The sequence below is a fragment of the Triplophysa rosa genome, linkage group LG11, assembly GCF_024868665.1.
Source record: "Triplophysa rosa linkage group LG11, Trosa_1v2, whole genome shotgun sequence".
NCBI classification, from domain to species: Eukaryota; Metazoa; Chordata; class Actinopteri; order Cypriniformes; family Nemacheilidae; genus Triplophysa; species Triplophysa rosa.
In genome coordinates, this window is record NC_079900.1 from 8,882,778 (window position 1) to 8,904,279 (window position 21,502).

Below are 21,502 nucleotides of genomic sequence, written 5' to 3' on the forward strand. Positions count from 1 at the left end.
ATAAAATCTAGTTATGTTTATACAATTAAAATACCTAATCTTGCATGCAATATGCATTTTTTCACAAAATGTATATATTACGTATTTAATATGCACAATACTGAGCTGTAAATTTATTTGTACAGCCTTCAATGCATTTTGACCACGACATAATCTCAATTGTGTTTCCAAGCAGCCAAGGTGAACTATTACCCTATATGTTATTTTGATAAATGACTGCTGCTGTGGAATCTGGTTGAGATTCGGCTTGAATGTACAATGAATTGTTATCAGAGGGAAACACTTTGCATATGATTATGCATGTATAGTGAGGAGTTGGAGTAGAGCGATACTTCAGGCATTTATAAAGTGTCATGAATACACAGCCACTCAGATACAAACCCTGTTAAATACATAACGAAGAGAGAGAGAGAGAAAAAGAGAGAGAAAGGTTGTCATACCTCTACCTCCCCAGGCTTCCGTGTATCTAACACTTTTTAATTAGTGGTAAAAGGGCGGATATTTAATTACTGATAAAAGACACACAGCGCTGTGAAGAACAAACTGGGAAGCGTGTATTACATTTACAGATTAAAATGTTTGTTGTCAAATTAATATTAAAATTGGGATTTTATCATCAATTTAATTTATTTTGAAGGCCATGTCTATGAGGCAGCACAGGAATTAAAAAATTCCACATATTCATTAAAACTTTGCATTTACATTGTGCCAATAAACAAATACTTAACAACATTTCTTATTAAACTGGTATGGTATCTTGCTTTAGTTTTCTAGCAAAAAGGTCTATTTAATGGACAAAAAGCAGCAGAAGCTGATTACCATGCACCATACACTTAGTTGTAATCTCTGACAAAACCCACATCACATAGCAGTAAAGCCATAAAGTGTCTTAGAGGCAGGATGTTAAAACTATAGTGTCTAATTATAGGTCATTAGTGTGGTATTAACCCAAAGATTAATTAAAGCATTAATGTGTGGTAACTAAATGCAGACACACAACAGCAGACCTTTAATGTCATAGCTACAGGCAGTAACTGATCCCCAGTTTATTTCATAAGGTGTTAGCAGTAGGGTTCCTAAATTCCTAAAATCTTTGGAATACAACAATTTGAAACAACCTCATCTGTAACGGTTCCTACACAGTTTTCAGAGCTCATCAACATCATAAAGGCAACATGGTTGTGCAGATTATGATATAGTATAAATAAATAAGTATGTAACGTTTTTTACTTACATATTCATAAATGAAGTTTATTTGCAAAAACAGATAATAATAAAAAAATTGTGATTTTAATTATGTTATCATGTTTTTTTTGTGTTTTATTGTGATGTTTAGCTGTTTTTTTTCTTTAAATTATTATTACTTAATCAAAATAACCCAACTGCAGTTTGATTGATATAACTTGGAATGCACAAAAAAACCCACAATTTATATATACAGTATATATGAATTTAAAAGTAAGTGCATTTTAGGTAAGTGTACGTTATGTCACATCACAATCATAATCTTGACTATTAGAAAATAGCAATGAATTGAGTTTTAAGAGATTTAAAGCTCTACTGTAACTGTCATGCAATATTAAAATAAATCTTGATGTGGTTTGATGTGAATATGTGTTCTTAACAAATGTTCATAGCGGTTTCATCTTGTATGCTTATGCACAGACAACAACATTACTGACGTAAATAACATAAAATACAAAATGACAGAACCTCAGCTGCTTCTCACCACTAGAAAAAAAACAATTTATGATTACACGCATGTTAACTCCATCATGTCTTCTGACTGGTGTTGCGGCGGCAATAACAGTCTGATGATTTTTCCTCTCCACTTCCTGTGAAGTGATGAATCGATGTTTCCTTATTCTCTAAACCCTTTGCATACTAAACATGTAATCTCAGTTAAGATATTTAGGCCCGCTTCACATTCTACTTACGCTTAAACGAAACGTGTTTTGAGTGACTTTCATCAGCAATAAAGGCCAACATTTTTAATATCAAAGTTTTAGGACTCATTTAATGCTGTTACAACCACAGACAACCACTTTGGTCAGCTGCTGCGATACGTCAACTGCGCTGCCATATTAGTCGTGGCAAGAGTAGCATGTAAACAAATGCAAGTAAACTGGGGAGCTGCATTTTTTCAGCATTAAAAGCACAATAATTTTTACATTTCTTAACACATGTCAATGGTTTAGGATATACGTGCAGCACATGTTTCTAGATGCTTAAAATCTCAATATTTAGACTTACAAAAATTAATCAAATAGAAAATTGCTAAACATACATTAATAGTGCCTGTTTTTCTTGGAAATACACTAGATAGAACATGTTGGGTGATATGTTCTGCAAGAGAAACAACAGCAAAATAAATGAAAATAACCATATGTTCAAGTATTAATCGAGAATAAAACACAGACATGTAGAGATGGTATGGAGAATCATTTAATTTGAACCGTCGAACAAAACATCCAATGAAATATTATTTATTTACTTTCTTGAATTTAAGTTTTTCATTGGGGAAATAGCTTTTCCTGTCATCATTTTAGCTTTTCTTGAGCTCCAGGTCAGAAGCTGGAGCTCGTTAACATACACTTTAAAATTTTAAAGATAAAAGTTATCCCTGATGGATTCAGTAAAACAATTACAGAAGTAAAACATTTATGTGATATTTGTAATACACATAACACAATTGTACATTATAAATAGTGTGATATAGCATAACATAATCAATGAGACTCATCATTTCATTTTTTCCTAATATTTCAAAGTGAACGAACTATGTTTTGATCATGTGCATTTCATTTACCTTAAATTATATCACATTAGCGATGTTTGCACAATTATTAAACAAAAATTTGCTTTACAAGCGTGAGTTTTAACAATTCCTTATGACAATATTTTTTTTTAACTCTAACCGTTGATAACTGGAGCCGAAACGTTCCTGTACTCCACATAAGTCGTAAAGTATTGAAATAGGTTGAGAAATTGCGTTTTATCCAGAAAAACCGCAGCACCGCCATTCACTTGCATGCGTTTGTAGTTGAAGGTTGCCACACCGTTGAGGTACGATCCAGCAACCAACGAGCGGTCTAGGTATTTCTTATGTCTATGGTTAAAACATCCAACAACGCTGACCTCAGTGCTCAGTTTGAAGATCCACTGTATCAATCCAAAGATTTGCAAGTCCAGCAAGCCGGCCTTTTATTATTCAGGAGTACAAGTACAATAGATAAGAGCATTCTTTCTTTCTTATCACAAAGACATGTATCTTTTTGTCATATACAACACTGTCAGCTTTAAACTTTTACAAATTCATCAAAAAATGGCGGTTAGAAAGCCAGACACTTATAGATGAGCTAGAAGGTAAGAAATAGTAACCCCCCAGCAGGAAATGACATTTATACTTATAGGGTATGAAATGAGGAGAGATATTAGGCACATGTTGACTATAGCAGCCCTCTCAAAGCTAAAACTAGAAGATTAATCAAAACACCTTCAGGGGAAAACATAACTGTGGATTAGATCATGAACATACCTCATAAATGGTAATGTTTGAGTCAGCTAAATGCATTTTTGAGATAGACTGTTTTCATACTGACAGCTGACAGCTTGAATTACAGAAAAGCTTTAAAGCAAAAATATACATAGACCTGGTGAAAGTATAAAGATGTTAAAGAGAGAAAGAATGTAATGACAGAAATATTGAGCACACATGTGAAGGACTGGGGGTGGGCGTGCTGGAAGGTCAGATAAAGAGGACTGGCAGCAAGAGTGAGGGGAGAAAATTAATGTGAGAATGTAAATGCGCAAAATAAAGCTAACAAGATACATACAGTAGAGAATAATCTGAATATTAAGGAGAGGCACTTGAGTCACCCTTATAACACAAATGTCTATAGAAAAAAATGAGCAACTTTGTCACTAATCTGCCTGTTTGTGTGTGTAAATGTATTCGTTTGTGTGTTTGAGTGAGTGTGGTAGATAAGGAGTGAGAGGTGTTATAGTGGATGTTCTAATTAAGGATAATTTAAGATCTTAACATTATGTGTGTGGACATCTGCTCGGTTTGCCTAATTTGGGGGCAAATTGATCCCTTAAGGGAGTTTTCCAAGTCACACACACACAGCGGTTATATATGTTTGGTATTTGTTGTGTTCCACTGATGTCTAATACGCTGAATCTCCTCAGAGACAATGTTAATTAAACAGACAAACTGCTGTGCCATTCTGAAGCTTTGGGTGAAGTTGTAAGTGAATAACCAATGTGGGACAATAATAGCAACAACGGTAATAGTGGAAAATTTTTATTTTTATTATCATTCCAGTAAATCGATTAGTAGAGCATTGCGCTTGCATTGCAAAGGTCATGGGTTTGATCCCAGAGAAAACCCACATTAATGTATACCTTGAACGTACTGAAAGTCGCTCTGAAAGCATCTGCATGTTTAAATGTTAACATAATCCCATGTTTTTTCACACGTTAATCGTTTTTACAGCACATAAACCGAAATGAAATGTGAGAGAAAATTCACACTGCCACTTTGCTGCATTCCTAAAACGTCAGTGTTGTTCATTTCCATAAGAATCCATTACAAACCAAGAGAAAGTAATTCGAAGCAATACAAATAACTAGTTTCACTGTCAATACACTTGAAAGCATAAGATGCACATGTGTCATGCCTTATGTCTTTTTTATGTCCAGCTAAGGGAGTTTGTTCAGGCAGAACATTTAAATAGCATAATTCACATAAATGTGCCATGCATTCAGACTGCTTCTAAAGCTCTCTTTATAAGTCCATTTATAAGACAACAGAGAGCTGACAGCGGTATTCCAGAGGCAAGAGGAAAATGTCAGCACAAGCGCGCCACGGGGCATTTCTATAAATGAATGTTATAATAATATTCCCCACCATTTCTATGAATGGTAATGTACTGTTATGAAAAAAGGACAGCAGAGAAGTCATTTTTAAACTCGGAGAGAAGAAAGCACGAGCGAAAATAACAGTGTATATTTAAAAAGGTGAGGTCAAATTAAATCTAGCCCTCGCTCTCTTGTGTACATCTATGTAAACACACATATACGCACACACTGGAGCACATTCATGAAACCATGCAGAAATTGTAAATGACTGGAGGGTAAAGAGGCAGACTGCTCAACTCAGAATACACACACTCACATGCATTTACATACATCCACGTTACACAAAAAAGGCCCTGTATTACACGTTAATAATCTTCGAATACGCATGCAAACGCACAGTAATGGTCTTAAAACAGATGCTGTTAATGGACAAATGCATCATGCTGTGTGTTTGTGTCCATTTGTGAATCGGACTAGATTTAGGACCAGGAGCCCTTCCCCCAATCCAATCCCCTCTTTCTCTGAGCTCTCCTTATTCCCTTATTCACCTCTGAGCCTGTGTGTCACTGCTAAATTCATCCATCCATCCTCTACATCTCCCCTTCACCCTCTTCTCCATGCAACAGGATTTTGGGGTTATGCAGAACATGTTTTCTGGATTGTTAGTGCCTCAGCTGAACTGTGAAATCAAATCACAGACATATATTTTTTCCTCCAAACCCTGCGCTTATGAGCCATTCACCCACTTTTTCAAGGCGACTTTCATATACCTCAAGGCAGCAGTTTTCGGTGTAAAGGGCCCAAAACTCGATTGTCATTTACACAAAATGATTTTTTTATAATGTAAATTTACTACAATTGTTTAAATTTTATATTGTGTAAAATGTATTAAACATTCTCTATTTTATACTAAAATTTAAGTTTAGTATAAAAACATAATGGCACTTTAGCCATGTACGCCCAGAAAATAACAACCTAGATTTAACTTTATAGAGACTATTATACAAGATGTAAACAATACTGGTCCAGAGGCACTTCTTGTTTCAGTCTTTTAGCTTTTTCACAAATAATTAAAGGTCCAGTGTTAAAATTTAGCGGCATCTAGCGGTGAAGTTGTAAATTGCAACCAACGGCTCACTCCACTCCACCCTAGGGTTGGGAATCGAAAATCAATTCCAATTTGGAATCGGAATCGAAAGGCTAGGAATTGGATTGGAATCGAAAGGAATAGGAATCGGATACTTGAGATTAAAATTTTAATTCCTCTTATCAATTCCTGTGTGCATATTTTCAGAAAAGTACGTGTTGCATGATCTGCTGATATCTCAATAAAAGCCCTTATGAAAATTATAATTTTTTTACTATAGTAAGCATAGTTTAGCTATAGAATTTGCATTAAAGCACAGGAATCACAAATTAACCATAGTTGCATTATAGTAACTGCAGTTTAACCATGATGTAGTTCAACTATGATAATACAAATTGTAATAAATCAGAAAAGGTGTGTTTCTATGTGTAAATATACACAAAACGGTGCTCATAAATATATAAATATATTTTGCAAACAAGTCAATAAGCAGGCTAAATGACCATACAGGGTTGATATCTAAATGTTTTACTTCAACTGTGGAATCGAAACTGGGAATCGATAAGAATCGAAATCGATAAGCAGAATCAAATTTGGAATCGATAAAATTGAAACGATTCCCCAACCCTACTCCAACCCCTCCTTTCGAGCACTCTGGCGCTAGGGATGGGCGATATGGCCTAAAACTTTATCACGATAATTCCTGGTATTTCTTGCGATAACGATAAAAATGACGATATATCCATAATGTCATCCACCGCTGTTTTTTGCGTCAAGTGATAGTAGCTGCATGTAGTCTAGACCCTCAGAAAAACAAATATTATCAAAAAGTAAAACTTACCCCAAATCAAACAGCTCCTAAAATATACCTACAGTATTTTTGTAAATATAAAATTAATAGTGAGATTCGACTTCAAAAGGTTTAGTAAAGAAAAGTTAAATGAACTAAAGCTCAATAAACACATCATGTCATACCTAAAACTGTATATATTCTATTGTTGGGTGGAAACGATCGATCGCATCACGCTGTCAATCACTCTCTCTTGAACTGTGTGAACCTTCTCTTCTCACAGCAACATACACTGAATCTGTCTATGACTCGCGCTACAGAAAGAGAACAGAAAAATGCAGATAAAAGAAATCTAATTAAATAATCCATGCTTTTATACGCTCATAAACGTATTTAAAATAACGTAATACAAACTCGCATTTGTACTGTATGTAAACAGGCAGCAGTGCTGTGCAGCGCTGTGTCGCTATGAAAGCACATGTGGGCGCGAGCTGCGCACGGGACGCTCCGTTCATCCTGTATATAACAGGCAAGAAATCATACTAAACAATTTGGCAGCGCGCATAACATCTAACAAATGTTTAAATAAATTCTTTTAGCCAAACTAAATGTTGTGGTGTAACGCATTATGACTATCAACGAATACTTAACAAACGAATTAAATAAAACGAAAGTGAAACTAAACATTAACTCGGACGCATCTACAGTGCCAACCTAAACGAGATTTAGAGCTTTAGTGCAAACTCTTTCTCAGCTTCACGTCCGCCCTCCGCTATACCCGTTTTCACTTCACATGTGAGCTGTGAATGGGTCTCACAAAGATATCTACAAAGAGAGGGGATGACGTCATCAACTAGAATTTATCGTTTATATCGCGGGAAGACTAATTCCTATCGTGTGGGGAATTTCTACCGGTATATCGCAAACGATATAATATCGCCCATCCCTAATGGCGGCTGACAAAGAACTAAGAAAAAAACTGAAACAGGAAGTGCCTCTGGTCCAGTGTTGTTTACGTCTTGGTTTATATGGTCTAAAATTAATTTTTAGTAAAACATGCAAATAGAAGAAGTTGAATAAAAAAGCAGCCATAAATATGAATAAGCAGGCATGCCACATATGCAACATTTTCAGCACTAAAGAGTATTTTTAATACATTTTATTGACAAATAAAACATTTCTACACTATAGCTGATTTCTTGTAATACTATTTTTAAAAGATGCAGAATAACTCCACTTGATCTACAAGCCCAGTAAAATGTTAACATTTGGCAAGTGTTAATATTGGACCCAGCTCACGTACGGGACTTACTCTTCATCATCCCTATCTCACGCAAGTTGTCCATGTTACTCTCATCCTCCTGTTACTGCTACAAACTGACCTCCATCCTGCCCGTGATTATTATTCAGTCACCATACTGAATACATACACTGTAGTCTTATCGACCAGAAGGAATCGTGCATTAATCAAAGTCCCTTTAGGCGAAGTCAGTTCACTTGGCGGCCATCTTCCTAACAGCCCTGGGCAGCTATTTTCTTTGTAGGAAATAGTCAGCTTCTACGTGAATGGATCTAGATGATTGAACAAACACTATAATCTCCAATACCGTTTGTGAATAATACATTTTATTAATGTTTAAGCAGTAAAGCAATCAGATAATCCTTATGTTTTTTTTCCCGTCTTTAGGTCAAATCATAAACGTAAAACAGGCTGGTCCATGTAACGCTTACGCACACTGATGTACTTCTGTTAATTTTTTCAAGTGAAAATTATCCTCCCCCAACTATAAAGAATGTATAAAGCACCCCACACACACTTACAGAGATCGTTGTATTGATTGGTGTCATTGTGGAGCTTGTGTATTTATTCGACTGCTGTTAAATTGATGGGAATCCGGGTAAAATCCAAATGTACAATTTTGAATATATTGGTATTTTTTTAATCCATCTCTAAATTAATGACTATTTGCTACAATAGTGTCCATGTATCTGTGTATATAGACTAAAACGGCCAGAATTGTCTACGTCATTAAGTTTAGTCTGCATATAACATAATGCCTCTAAATCACACATACAGACTGACACAAACAAACATTGTTTAAGTGATCCATAAAAAACACTTAAACTTTTGATTTGCAAGTAGCAGGAGGTTAGGAGGTTTATGAACTGCACTGTACAATAGCCACTGAACTAAAAAGCCCTTTCTCTGACCCTATGTATTTTAATAGCCACAATAATGCTTTTATATCATTACTTAGATCCCAAAATCCCAAAAAAGTTTTTTGTTGCTATTAAATAATGATGCAGGAAACACTTTTATGTCTACATACACACATACAAACTGAATCAACATACACAAAAACAATGAGGTTCACAATGCGTGAACTGTATTACCTCATTATCTCTCTCATTGTCCTCAGTCTTATGGTCTATCTGCCTTCTTGTTTTATTCAGCTGTCCTCCATATCACTTTTCTTTGTCTCTCAAACTCCATTTTTCCTAATTTCCCCATTCTGATCTACTAATCTGATTTATTTTTATCTGTTTCCATCTGGTATTGATATCCATTTGTGTGCAGAGAAGCTGGCCTTTCATTGTTGTCCTGGATGCATCAGGAGGACACATTAGCATGCACACAACAATGCAATGAGGTGGTCACAATCTGGTATATTTTTAAACCTTCAAGTCAAATGTGTGTGGAGCAATTAAAGCAGTTTACCTGTATTTGGTCCAACTGTGACCAGATCACCCAGAATAAATGTTAATACCATATTTAAACATACAACTGACAGAGAAACAAGGTCATTTACTATGTAATGCTGGCTGTGACACTACACCGTTAAACGGAGTTGGGTCGCAGAAGCCTTCACGCCAAGACAGAGCAAAAGTTTAGTGAACATCCACAATCAAGACTTTCTACCCAGCAGTCTTGTTGGAGGCAAAATCAACAAGATTTCACTGTCTAAAATGACAAATGAAAAAAAAATCAGAAAAACAATTCTCTGCAGGACCTTGACCATAAATGTAGCCAAAAATGTGATATTTCAAACATAATACTGGAAATATTTGGGCTTATATGTCAACATTAATATACACACACAACTTGGACCCAAAACATCTTTCACGTTGATTTAAACAGAAGAGCTACTCATGGCTGTTGCCTTCACCTCCAGCTGAAGTCATTGTTTAAAAACCCACAGCACTATTACTGATGACATCATCATCTAGTAGGTAACAGAGGAAAGCCCCGGATCAAACATATGAAACAATTCAGAGAGCTGTGAGAGCAGCACAATAATACTGCTAGTTTCCACCAACATTATGATTGCAAAAATCTGTATCAACAAGTCCTAAATCCCTCCAGTTCTAGGAAACTATTTGCTACACAGGCGTTTCTTACATTCTATTTTACACAATAAACAACAACAAAAAAGTCCTGTGAGAAATATGTGAACTCTGGTTGAATATTATTTTTAGTCACATCAAATACCAAATAAAAAAAAATCACAGATTCAGCACTTAGAGGGACAGTCCATCTAAAAATAAAATCTGCCATCATTAATTCACCCTCATGTCGTTCAAAACCTGAATATGACTTTCTTCTGTGGAACACACAAGAGGATATTTTGAGAAATGTCTCAGTGGTTTTGTGTCTATACAATGAATGTCACTCAGGGCCAAGTGTTGTTTGGTTACAAATGTTCTTCAAAATATATTTTGTGTTCTTGCAGAATAAGTCATAAGTCATACAGGTTTGCAATGACATGAGGTTACCGAAATAAAAAAGAAAGATTTTTCATTTTTGGATCTAACTTGGATCAATGTACAGTATATGGACTGTCACATCTATCCATAGCTGCTTCTGTCTTTATCTGCTGTTGTCTTAAAGATGATTTTCCTTCAATAATATTGGTTAATTATGATGCTAAAATATTTGCCACCCATGTTTACTGTTGTGTAATTTTAAGTTGTTATGCTATGCAAAAAAAAAGATTTTTAAAACCTGTTCTGATCTGGGTCTCCTCTTTAAAGGAGACATAGGGGACATACAAAAGAGCCATGAAGTAAGAAACAGCTTAGAGTGAGTATGGCGGAAATATTTTAGTCTCCATGGAAACGATGACTTACCATAGAGGGGATTTCTCCAAAATCTGAGCTTTAAGCCTTTGATCAAGGTATTTGCAATAATGAGTCTATGTTACATAAATAGAGCCATGCTTTCCACTGAAAACTCCATCCCATATCTCAACAGACAAGTTTGCATTATAAATGAAAACCATGTCCGCATGAAAATTGAGTTTATACTCGAACAATGGAACTCTATTTGCTTGGACACAATCGCTACCACAGGGAAACAATACAATCCCCTCACAGTTTAATGAGCATTCAATCATTGACCTGCAGAAAAGTATTTACAGAGATTTACATTTACAAAGTGATAGATACGTTCTCTTTCGCTCCTCTCTACCTCATTCTTACATGCTGTCAATGTATAAACATTTCCTCAGGCATAAATCATCAAAGTTTGTAAGTGGGAATAACATATCCCATCAAATGCCTCTCACCTCCTTTTCTATTTTTACAGGTTGAGTTAAGGCTTGTTTGTCAGGGGCACTGCTGCCTCTTCTTTCATACTACTTCTGTCCATCTGCCCTTTCCCCTCATTATTCATGTCTCCCTTGGGAAACAAAAAAACAAAAAAAACAAATGGGAAACCATTAGAGCTGTAGCTATCGATTATTTTAGTAATCGAGTATTCTACCAATTATTCCATCGATTAATCTAGTATTCGGATAATAAGTACTTTTTCTTTATTAAAAAGCAATACTAAATATACAAGAGACAATAGGACAGGTCTCATAAAATGAACAACTAATTTGTTTCCTTTTTAGAAAAATTTACATTTTTATTGCCGAAATTGCATAGATTAATATCTGTGAAAACTAAACCCATTTAGTACATTCCATTGCCATATTACATTCAAAATGCAATATAATACAAATATATAAATAAGAAACATAAATAAAAATAGAAAGAATCATTTCAAAGGTAAACAACTAACTTCAGCTTATGCATGATGCATTTAGTTTACCTAAATTAGTTCACATTTTTCAAAGATGCACCTGCCAAACTGTATCGCATGCGTGCTACACTTGTAAATACATTAAGGCCCAATCCCAATTCTACCCCTTACCCCTACACTTTCCCCTACCCCTCCGTTTGGCGCGTTCACGTGAAGGGGTAGGGGTGTCTCAATTCTCTTTTGGTTGGAGGGGTAGGCATAAGGGGAAGGGCCAGATAGCCCTTCAAATGAAGATTTTTCAGGAACTCACTTCAAACGAAGGGCTAAGAGAAATTTCCAACATGGCTGCTCACTCGAGCAAGCAGAACCAAATAAGTAATTTTTGCCATTAATAAGGATTTTTATGACAATTTTTCATTTTATGTATGTAACATTCAATCTTGTGTTTGTATTTACGGTGATGTTCTTTTAACGTTTGCAAAAAAATCGCTAAAGTTTGCTTGCGGACAGCACTGATTGCACGATATTAGAAAATATATTTTTATGTCATATACCCGGTGCATCGGCGCATATCATCTGACGTAACGTTAGGAGCTAGCAACGATGTATGATGACGTATACCAGTGTAGTAGTGGTGTCCCATTTCTTAGCGGAAAATTTGTAACGAGGCGAGGGGTAGGCGAAGGGGTAGAAAATGGAATTGGGATTGGGCCACTGCCGCACTGTACTAGGCGCGCATGTGTTTAAACAGCCACAAACACCGCTTTCAGCCTTTGGACATGATACGTACTGTAAATATTTTGGGATGCGCGCTAGTCAGACAGGATAAACTTTGCCGGCTGAAGTCCTAAAAGTTCGGTTTAAAGATTAGGAACGTACCAAGCACAATGTTCTCTCACCATTCTCACGCACACACACAGTGTTTGTCGCAGTCTCACGGTTGTCAGAGCAGAAATTAAAACCTCTGCCCTCTGTATATTTTTCTGTAATTTATTCTGCTGCCTCTTCTGTGTTTACATAACATGTCCAGAGTTTAGCGGGCTGTGCGTCAGTAATAATGGTCCGTGGCGAAACGCAGTGCTCTGTGTGTACTGTAGTTATATGCATTAAACGAAGCTTCGAGGCAAAAAATTTGCATCGATGATTTTTTGTATTCGAGTTACTCGAGGAATCCTTTCAGCCCTTGAAAACATTATAAATACATCAATCTATTTAAGACTAAGGAGAAATTTATGGCACAGATGGGACAAGGAAGAGATGTTGAATCGCCGTGCAAACGCAAAGATGCTGGGTTAGTGTTAGTGCGCTAGCATATGTGTCGCCGGCGGGCTTTTTCCTCGTCTGGAGCACATGGTGGCCCTGTGCTCTGATTGGCTCTGTCCTTGTGGCCATGGAAACCCAGCCATGGGTGAATGATACTCCCTCTCAACATGTCTTGGGGAAAAGACAGGAAACAAGGACAGCTCACAAACACACACTCAAATGTACACAGGCACACACATACGGTCTAATACTTTTTGACCTGTGTTGGAGGACTCATGTTTTGCGTTGGTGATGTAACCAAGAGGTCTGTCACTGTGCTCATGGCAGGATCACTGTGGGAGAGTTAGAGGTGAAAGGGAAGGAGAAACAAATCATAGGGAAAAGAAACAAAATGTGCAATAACAAACTATCTTCAAAGTCCTTTCTAACTAAACTTTGTTACTCCAGTAAATTAAAAGCACATCCCCCTCTAACGGCACAAAAAGTGTTTAGCTAAAAAGACATAAGAGAAAAGTTTTAAGATTACATCACTCTCTCTGTATCTTTATTTTGGAGGCAGTCCCGGTCCAAAGACGCTCAGACTGACACCACATGTGTACAAGCACACACAAAACTCTGCAGGGGAGAATTTTCTGTAAAAGGGAAGACTCCCTTGCAACAAGTACGTCCTAACTACATGCTACACAATACAATACTTAAAGGGACAGTTTACCCAAAAATTACTTGAATTCTTTCTTTAATTGACTCATTTCATACCAAACCTGACTTTCTTTTTTCTTCAGAACACAAAAGAAGATATTTGGAAGAACGTTGGTGACCAAACAGCATTGGATCCCCATTGACTTCCACTGAATGGGCATTTTACAAAATACCTTTTGTGTTCCACAGAAAAGTGTCAGATTTTTTGGGGTGAACTATCCCTTTGAATACTTTTTGTAATTTTCTTTAATATTAGTAACAGTAAAATGATGACAGAATTTGTAGTTTTGGGTGAACTATCCCTTTCATTTTTTTTGTAACTTTATTATAAGTAACAGAAGAGTGTGTTAAACAGTGTAGATTCTAGAGAAACAGGGGACACAAATTGTCAACACAACAAACAAAATTACAAAGAAAATGTATTTTCTGTTGTCCGCTCTAAGTAGAAATAAGATTTACTCTTCTGCGCTCACAACACTCGCTTTATAAAATCAGAGACTCTGACCTAATAGATTCTTCAAGTATATTATGCGCCTCTTTTTCTGTTTTTCTCTCTCTTTTCTCTATGACAGGACCCAGACTCGGCTGGGTGGATGGAGCCTATGCAGTTGTCTTTGACACAGGTTGAGTCACTATTGAGATTCGTGTGTGTGTGTGTGTGTGTGTGTGAGAAAGTTTTGAGAAAGATGATGCTGGACAGACCATGGGAAATAAAGCTTTAAATCAGGATGGCTTGTGTTTGTGAGAGTGTGTGTCTGGCCTCTGTTATCTCAGTGTGTCCTGTCTTTGCAGTCATCTCTGGCTGTCACATACCATTAATACTGATTGCAGATTTACTCACTCAGCCACAGAAGCTGAAAATGCACACTCGCATTGTGTGTGTGTGGGGGGGATGACAAAGGTTCACTTTGGTACTGAGCTGAGTGGAGAAAAGAATCACATTAGACTCCTTCCCACTGGGAATGTCAGTGAGGATCTGTAAGCACACACACAAACATTTCGCATGTGCGCTGTATGTGTGTGTTGCACAGAATGATGGAGTCATTGTGAGTCACAGTGATAAGAACAGCACTTCTTTTTACAAAACTCATATGTGAATACACAAACAAAAGCTCACATAAACACTGTAGGCTCTTTTCACAGAGTTTGTGTGTGTGTGTGAATAGAGTAAATGCACAGTAAGATCATATCAAGGAGAACTACAAACTCACTTTATGAACTAAAAAAGGCTTTTTAGATGGCACTTAATGTTTGTTGAGTACAACCATGGCTCTAAATGAGAAATAAAAAACAAAACTCCTTGCGGGGGTTATTGGGACATAACTGAACTAAGCACACAGCCTAATAACGGCCTATTATTAGTGCAATGTAACAAAGTATAAGCAAGCTAAAATGTCACATTTGTGAGTATATTTGTATACGATTCCATATAGCAGGTCATTTTTAAACATTTAGTTGCAGCTTCATTGCATCTTTAAGGGTAAAGGACTTAAGTGAAGTGATGAAATCAATATGTTGCCACAAGTCGATAGAAATGCATTTATCTTAGACTTAGACTGCCGAGGGTTGAGATACCACAGTATTAGTCACACAATTGTGCACAATGTGTCATTTTGAGTAGACTACCATCAAGTGTTCCAAATTGAAACGATGCACATTATTATGTTAAACAACAATGTGAGTGAGCATACAGAAATGTACACCGTTGGTACATATATCAGCTTCATCTGGTGAATACCTACATTAAAGATGAGTTTACATGCTATTTCATGCATTCTGACTTCTTTAGAAGAAGTTGCTGGCTTCTCATGCTTGACATGGTCAACTTGTTAAAAAACGAGTTGGACGTATGACGTAGTATTTCTGTGCTTGATACACTACCCCAGCACTCCAACTTGTTTCGGAAAGTTTTTTATAAGTCTGGATCCCTTTTTCGTAACAGGGATCCTATTTCTTTTATTGGGCAATTTTCCCGGAAAAGCACGCCCACGGCAAGGCGAAAGAAATAGCCCGCCCGCTCGTCTACCGACGAGCTATAGGAAGACCCGCTTACCATCAAGATAGGCTGCGCTGCGTCAAGATTGGCTGCGCTGTGGGCCTGCATCTGCAGCTCGTTACTCTTTTGATAGTGAGATAAATTGAACTGTTTGTGTTTGTTCACGGCATTTCAGTGATGGATGTTATATAAACGGTGGATATAACGCTGGATTTGGAGATCGTTTGACACTGATAGATGGAGCGTCCCCAGTGCTAAAAGATGCCGGACACGAACTGCACGCGGTTAGTCAAAATAAGTCATATGTTTGTGTTTTGTTGGCATTCGGCGTGTACGTGCATAATGTAAAAAACACGAAGGGATTAATGCAATCGATGATGTATTGTGTGCTCGTGCAATTGTAACGTCCCCCCTGCCTGCCTCCAGCACCTAACTTCCTGACGTATACTGCGTTACTTATCTATTATTTATATACCATGTTACTATAGTATGGTTCAAACTTCAAGGTGTTATTTTTATACTTAATTAAGTTCACCTAAACACTATTTTACATTGACACATTATATGAAAAGATGCCATGAAACTTTTCACTATTCTAAATATTAACAATCAGCATACAGCTTCTCCCCCATGCACCAGTTATTTGTATTAGAAAAATGCAATATTTGCCAAACGGTAATCTTCACCATTCATTGTGATCTCCATATGGTTTGATCTACTGACAGACTTTGTAACAGACTAAACGAGAGGCTTCAGAGCTTCTCCAATTATCTGATGTCTCCTCGAAATGGGTGGTCAAAACTGGCTTTGACCAACCAGAACAGAGCGGTCTGTGCCTTTTTGTGTGTGTATGCTTATGCTAGAAAGCTGTTCACAAGCCAGGTTTCTCAGTTTAGACCCCTGGACTGAGAGTGCAGGAGCGTGAGTGTAATTGCATGCCAGACAGAATGTGCTCCTCATTTTTCTTATACCCTGGCAACGCGCAATTTCAATCCCTATCTTTATAGTTTTTCTTTCTGCTGTTTATCTACATGTCCACTGTGTGTAATGAGTCACAGGGGAACAATTTTGTATCACACACAGATTCTCCATGTAGACCTTAGATGAAAATGTTCTAATAAAACAAACGATTTGTGTGGGGGAGAGGGTGTAAGGGCAAAACTGCCTTTTTCTGTAAACAGTTGCGGAGCAATGATAATTTAAATTGTCATAATGTACTTAATGTACCTCTAAACAAAAATATTGTAAAACTGTTAAAAGCAAATCCATTTTTTCACCATCTTTCAGGGCTGCACAATTAATTGAAAAACTAAACGGGATTACAATTACGGGTGAAGCAATTATGTAATCGCCGAAAGCCTCAATTACAGCTGTCCATTTGCGCTCATTTATTTGCATTTCGGCAGTGTGTTTGGGCACAGAATACGGTGGTGAATCAGAGAATTAATATGTTAACGTGTCGTTTAGTCAATTGTTTTGGATTTTTTTACTAAGAACATAACTCCCACAATTATTTGTTATTTACATTTTATTATTTAGTTTTGGATGTTTATATAAAGAATATGGCATGCAGCTGTTTCACAGAAAGTTCTAAAGCATTTCAAAGCTTCAAAGTAAAATCTATTAATCTATAATAATAATCGCAATTACAATTATGATTTTTTTCATAATCGTGCAGCCCTACCATCTTCTATAACACAGTGTATAATCAAATAATCGGCTGTATTCAGCAAGTGTGAACACATTTGTTGTGGTTTCCACAAGAAGTACTTTTGTGTATTGACAGGACAAGAAATTGAAAAATTTAATACATTTACATTTGCACATTCGGCAGATGCTTTTATCCAAAGGGACTTACATTGCATTATTCTTTAGATTTGTATCAGAGTATGTGCAATCCGGGTGATAGAACCCATGACCTTGGTGTTGCTAACGCCATGCTCTAACCATTTAACTACAAGAAAGAATCATAAAAAAATAAGAATTTATATATATATATAGAGAGAGAGAGAGAGAGCAGAATCACTGAAGCTGCAATCAATCTTGGAGTGAAATAATAGAAGAAACTGAAACGTGGCTGTTATAAAACAATAAACAACACTAAGAATATTTTGTTCTGTTATGCTCCATCACTCCACCCCTGCTAATGAAATAACTGCTCATGCTCTAATATGAGCTAATTACTTTAATCAGATGTTTTCGTGCATAACTGTGACAAAAACCCAAAAGGCTTGTTGCTGTAGAGCAATGAGCATAAAGATGGTATGGTATTGCAGTGTGTCCACTTAAGAAAAAAAATATGAACTCATATGAGCAGATAATAACCAGACCTAGACCAAGCACTTAATAACACTAGCTGGTCACAAACAGTATGACAGGGGAAAATACAATTAGATTTAAATGCCTTATGCATGGGGAAAAATACACTTTCTATGACGATGGTAACCACAATCCTCTCCAAAACAAAAATGTTTTTAACAGACATTAGTGAATAATCTGACAAAGCAACCGTGTTTATAGTGACCTCTAAACTTTAAAAAGCACCTTTGCTTCTTAAATCATAACTGTTATTCTGCCTTTTTTCTTCTTAATAATACTAAGGATAAGAATAAAATTACAATGAGAAGGAAAATAACAACATGATGTCTTAAGATATTTTTATGTAACTATTTAGAAATGGTAGCTATTATGCAAAATTACTTATTAAAACATAAAGGTAACATAAGATAAAGAGCAAAAAAGTTTCAAATGTATCATGTGCGTTTTACAGTTAACAGTTAATTCCTTTCTCAGAAACTTTCAAACTTTTTGTCAAACACCTTAGATCACTACAATAACCTTAACCATACGCGAACTAAGTCAAAAATCCTCATTTTCAGATTTGCAATGCTAAGGCCAGGCAAATGCATCCTAAGCAGAAAATGTCAAGTCTGTGTTGCGGCTATATTTCTGTCAGCACAAACCTACGTCTATGGACATGAAACGTGTAGTTTCTAGGTTTATATGATAACAACGTGTCGTGATTTACACAAAAGTTTATGTAATTTTCCTCCATAACAGATTTAAAGAAAAACTGATTGACACCCATCATCTTACCATGCTGTGGTAACGTAACGTGCCCAAGTCATTCACGCGCACATGCTGCTTCTGCACAGGAATATCTCATTACTTACGAATATAATATGACTAAAAATGACCCTTACCGCTTTGCGAGTCTGTGATGATTATTTTAAGGAGAAGGATGCTCTGGTCAAACGACGAAAGATCCCCGTATTTTAATCGCCGTTGGAGTCGCCAGCTGTCGGACTCGCCGCTGCCTCCGTCTTGTAAGCGCTTAAGACTTCACGAGACCTCGGAGCGTGCCTAATGTCCGATTTTAACATACTGTTCCGTAGCAAACGTTATTTCGAGCGTCGTTAATAGTCATTTGCGACGTTTTGTCGTTTTATTCATGAATCCCAGAAGATACATCAGTCATCGTGAAGAAATCAGCGCTGATCCTCGCTAACCGTGGAATTCATTTTCGCGCGTCTGGCGCGAGCTCGTCTCGTGTGCTATTGGCAAAACCTTCACGCGCACTTAAGGAAAGCCGCACGGGTCATACGCTTAGCTCGCTGTCGTTTTTTTTTTGTCGCGCGCCTGATATCACCCACTACAATGAACACGTGCTAACTATCCATTCAAACTGTGAACAAAAGATCTGAAGTTGTGTCCACGTCTGATCTCCGTCGACACTAGGAGCTTGGGAAGAATAGCTGTTTCCACGTTTCATCCACCCTTCAGTTTGATTGTTTTCATGATGACAGGCAAAAGTGCACGACCTTGTCTGAAGGATGCTAAAGCGTATTAACACTGACGGATGGTCGCACATTGACGAAAGGAATTTCACAAAAGGTGAAGGATGATGGAACTTGCGCGTGTGCGCGCACCCGTTCTTTCTTTCGCAATAATAAGCCTTTGTGTTCTACTCTGCCTCTTACTCAATTAAGCTATATATTAACAACACGGCATACTTTTAAGTCATATCAGGTATATGCTTTAAAAAAACTAATGCTGTTTTTCAATAATTATATGTACATTATGTCTGCGTCTTATCATCCATTTGATTCCAAGCTGGTAGCTATATTTGACATTTTTAACAGTTTAAATAATAGCCACTTTTGTTTAAACAAGGCTTTTCACATTTTTTTTCGTTTCAAAGCAGCTTTACACAAAATCTTGTACTTTTGTAACGTCTAAATGTGTATTTACAAATCCTGATCAATTACAATGACATAAATGCTAATGTTTCAAATATAAAATGAGCGATGATTTAAAACATGAAGCTAAATTATAAAGTTTATGGCATTATTGTATTCGTAAAAACAATGCATTTTAAAGGGGGTTAACAGACAACATCATTAAACCTGATGGCTTGATCCTCTCATTAAACTTAATTAACAAAGACATCTAATACCTGTCCCATACCCTGAATCAGTATTTGAGTTGATGGTTCTTACCCTGAAACCGTGTTCCATCAGTGTAAAGTCTGACCGAACCATTGCCACCTCTCCATCTGCTTTCAACTCTGACATTCAGACACTCTGGCAGGATGTTGACTGGTTCAGGTGCATTGGCTGACATCTCATACAGACAGTGACATTGGAAATGGGGTTTTATCCTCACCAGAGGCACATCTCTCGCTCTCGATCCTTTGTTTCCGTCTCTGTGTCTGTCTCTCGCTTTTCTTCTCATAATCTTGTCAGATTATGGCAAAGGGGCATGAAATAATAATTGTGTCTAGAAGGGCACAGATTGATCAAACTGTTCCCACAGTTCTGACAGATAGGGTGAAATCAGGCTAACGAAGTTTGGACATCCTTGGTTTTGATGTAGGCCTACGGCAGAGTTTTCGGCATATGATATGGAGCTCAAAAACAGCCTGAGATGACACGGAGTGATCCAACGCTTGTCTTCATCACATTATCCCTCGCTCAATGTGTCTGCTGGTGCCCTGCTTAACGTGAATGTCTCACTCCAAGTTTTGGGAGACGAGCGGAGGACTGCCACACTGAAACGTCGGTCAAGATGGTGATATTGTCACATCAAATCAGTCCATTAATTAGTCAGTCAATGGGATTGTACAGATGGCAACAGAGCCAAAACTCATTAGAAGAAACTTTCTGAAGTGCTTAAAATCAACATGCATGGGTTCTGATAATGGGATGGGGGAATTAAAAGGTCTAAACAATCTTTGGACATCTTTGGAGATTATTCAAACAAAAATATTTTTTGCTTCCTTGGAATGAATGGGACAGTTATGTTTGGGTGTCTGTGTGTATCATGAATGGCTTTTTGCTTAATGCATACAGTATGTTGACTGCAGGCCTATACTTCTGTGAAATTGCTCAAACGCTGCCCTCATGTGGTTTGGTGTTACAGTTCAAAATCATCAGCGCTGTAAGACTAACAAAAGCTACACATTAAAGCTACATACACATACAAATGTCAGTTTTTTTTACTCATTATGGGATTGTATGACATTTTTGTGACTGTGTGGCAGAATGTGTTTGTGCGCATGTGACCGGGTTAAGCCAAAGGCATCTGGTTTGATGACAGTGAATGTGAAGCATGCACTAACATACACACTGACACAACACAACCTCTGGAAATCACTGCTAAATATAGAAAGTAACACCAGTAAGCCAGGACTTTTACTCACAATATCATTTCATCATTCATTCTGTAAAAAAGTCAAGCTGGTATTCAATCCTTCCTCACTGTACTCATATTATCGTCCCT

At 37.0% G+C, this 21,502-nt stretch overlaps 1 protein-coding gene across 1 annotated transcript in view; it reads right to left on the reverse strand.

Annotated features, from left to right (window-relative positions):
- The window catches only part of gjc1 (gap junction protein gamma 1), a 44,258-nt gene extending 24,389 nt beyond the window's left edge, over window positions 1–19,869 (reverse strand). Inside the window, exon 1 of the mRNA XM_057347110.1 lies at window positions 18,925–19,869. The gene's annotated coding sequence lies outside the window, so the exon portion shown is untranslated. The remainder of the gene's footprint in view (window positions 1–18,924) is intronic.
- Between the last annotated feature and the right edge of the window lie 1,633 nt (window positions 19,870–21,502).